Below are 3,060 nucleotides of genomic sequence, written 5' to 3'. Positions count from 1 at the left end.
AAGTATCATATTGTTATAACAAACGATTTGTATAATATGAGCGACATATTTATCGTACATACAGACATGCGTAAAGTATATATGCAAAATAATCAATGTATAATATGATATTACGAAAATATAAAAGTGTCCCGAAAGAGTGATCGAGTAACGATTCGAAATTCTACAAACATATTGTTACTTCGCAGAAGCAGCGACGATCGTTGTATTTCGGAATTCGGTCGCACTTCCGCGCGTCCCGTTAATGCTTCATCGGATGAGAGTCTTTAGCGATTGGAAGGAAAACATAAAAGTAGAATATAATTATACGAATAGCGGTGAGCAACGCATGAGCTTTTTCGCTGGGGCAACAAGGCGAGTTTTGGAAAATTGATCGTGTTTAATTAGATAATTTATGTCCCGAGCGGTATACGCGTCCAGCACATTTACACGCGATTACATTGTAACGTTTATAACACGAAAGCGGACTCATTGAGTTCCGTCGAGCGGCCGATGCAAAATAATTAATGTGTAATAAAACAAAATAAAATTAAGTTTTCTTTTATCTTAAATCAAAATTAAACTCATTTTCATACCGTTACAAATAATACGTACATCATCGCTTGTACAAATCGAGCGAGATAAAAGTTGAAAATAGCGCCAAAAATGTGCTTCCTGAATCTATCTATAATATAATCTAGGTCCTTTTTTTTATCCGGTCACTAGCGTGCTGCAGCCACTTCTTAACAAATATCCCAATGTCGTTCTTAGGAACTTCTTTATTTTCGAGATGGTTTCTGCAACATAATGTTTTGTAAGTATAGGTATATAGATATTGTAAAAGTTAAACATTAATATTTGGTAATCTAAAAACTGAAGAAGAAAATGTTGCTTATTAACTCACCGACAATGAGTTAAGAAATTCGAGTAGTTTGAAATTTTAATGTGTTTCTTTGACCGGACCAAAAATACTTTATTGCTAGCTGATTCGACATTAAGAGGCGCAATGTGGCTCTGGTGAATTTGCCTGCATCAGATCCGCCGATCATCTTTATCTCATTAATCTGCAAAAATAAAGGCAAATATATCATTACAATTTGAGCATTTGTATTTTAAAGAAAAGTATGACAATTAAATAATCTCTTACGTAGAATTTTTGTACTTCCAAGGACTCGACAAGATTTCGTTCAAATTCTTCAACAGTTTGCAAAGGAAAGTTAACGGTTTGCATTTACTGGAGAGAGTTCACATTTATCCGAATTTGTAGACTGATAAATTAGATGGTGGTAACACAAACGAGTTTACAGTATTATCTCCTTTACATATCTCTTCGGTTACTGCAAAATATATTATATTTAGTTACGTATATTTATGTTGCTATTTTTTAAAATAAATTTTATCGGAAATTTACTTTACATTACCTTCTTCTTCTTCTTCTTCTTCCTCCTCCTCCTCCTCCTCCTCCTCCTTCTCCTTTTCCTCTTCTTCCTCTTCTTCTACTTCTTCTTCTACTTTTTCTTCCGACGCCAACGTTTCGTTTCGAAGGGTCGCAATAGGGATCAGGACGGTGGCGGTGAGTCAGCGAGACAAGATTTGTTAACGAAACGATATATTCTTAGTCTAAATTATGTACATTGTGTTTGCGTTGTCTTAGGCGGCGCCTTGTAGGCGCCTAATCAAAAAATATGAGTGCTAATGCACGGTTTTAAAAGTTAATTTGGCGGATGGCCTTCGTTGCAAGAGGCTCAGAGGGGACCGAGTTGTTATTGAGGTCAATTTTAGAGCCCGGGGTGCGCGGTGGCTTGTCCGTCGGTTGATCCGGTGGGTCCGCTGGCGATGAAGGAGCCAGGAAAGCTTTCCTGAGCACCGTCTGACACGCTGTGGTTCGCGTCTCCTTGACGCGGATCAGGTGGAGGGCCGGTGGCCGAGAGATGCGGCAATCCCGTTTCGGGAGCGTCATGGCTCCTGCACACAGGGCGCGGCAGCGCGGCATTGCGGCAACGCGGCACCGCGGTAACCAATTACCGTCTTGCCTTTCCGTTCTACTTTTGAAAGTAGTACGGAAAGGCAGATGGTGATTGGTTACCGCGGTGCCGCGTTGCCGCAATGTCGCGCAGCCGCGTCCTGTGTGCAGGAGCCATCAGTCCGGCTGGCCTGGTGCGGTGCACCTCCGGGAGCTCCAATGGTATGAGCTTCCACGGACGTATCGCTTGTCCCTTGTCCAACTCCCGTCTTGTTGCCTGCCGCTCCTGCGGCACTGGCTGGTTGGCCAGACGAGATTGCACAAGGGCCGGTGGCTCTTGGTGCCGCTCCTGCGACACCGGTTTAGCGGGCTCCGCCTCCTTTGTGTGCCGCTCCTGAGGTACCGGCGGGTAGGAGAAGCGCTTCCGTCGTCTCTGGCTCCGCGTCCTGGTTCGGCACCTCTTCCTTCTGGTCATGGTCGGAGTGGGGCCACTCCGCGCCTCCGCTTCCACTGTGCCGGGCCCGGAAGGGGCGTCAGACTTGGAGGGGGCCACGGTCTCCACGATGGCTCCACAGGAGTGCAATGAGCGGAGGGGAAGTCTCTCGACGCTCGATAATTACTGCGCGGAGGAGATGGAATCTCACTCGACGCGGCAAAAGATATAATTTCGAGTCTCTCAACGCTTCCTCAAGGCGAGATCGCCGAGTATAGCGGTAGGATTCGATGCTGGTCTGTGCGCGGCTCGCCTTAAATTGCTACTCGAACGTACTTTAAACGCGAGTAATTGTACGTGAGCCGGTGACGCGCCGCGGCGAGCCGCGCAATCTGATAAGCGCGTGTTGGCCGGGCGCGCATTTGTCAGGCGCGCGCGGCACATGTTCGACTTCTCGAACAGATGCCTTAATAGCTTTGTCACACATGTCATCAGTATCTTCATTTGTAGATATGTTCATGCAGTGCTCTTCTACTTGATTAGCTAATTGAAAAGACTCTGCAAAAAGTGTTAATTTTCATTTGTGTACAGTAAGTTAATATTTTCTAAATATTTAACATTCTTGAGAAAAACGCACTAAAAGGTCCCAAACGTTTACGGCATTCGTATATAAGCCAGTCATCTT

At 44.7% G+C, this 3,060-nt stretch overlaps 1 long non-coding RNA gene across 1 annotated transcript; it reads right to left on the bottom strand.

Moving 5' to 3' along the window:
* Positions 1-766: 766 nt before the first annotated feature.
* On the bottom strand, positions 767-1,204 carry LOC112459768. The gene is made up of 3 exons (XR_003041362.1): positions 1,127-1,204; positions 884-1,043; positions 767-776 (listed from the first exon to the last, which is right to left on the bottom strand). It is a non-coding gene; the product is annotated as an uncharacterized LOC112459768 (long non-coding RNA).
* Positions 1,205-3,060: the final 1,856 nt, after the last annotated feature.

This window comes from Temnothorax curvispinosus, unplaced genomic scaffold, assembly GCF_003070985.1.
Source record: "Temnothorax curvispinosus isolate PA1 unplaced genomic scaffold, ASM307098v1 QBEX01001068.1, whole genome shotgun sequence".
NCBI lineage: Eukaryota > Metazoa > Arthropoda > Insecta > Hymenoptera > Formicidae > Temnothorax > Temnothorax curvispinosus.
The sequence above is the reverse complement of the archived record's forward strand: the minus strand, read 5'-3'. Positions and strand labels throughout refer to the sequence as shown.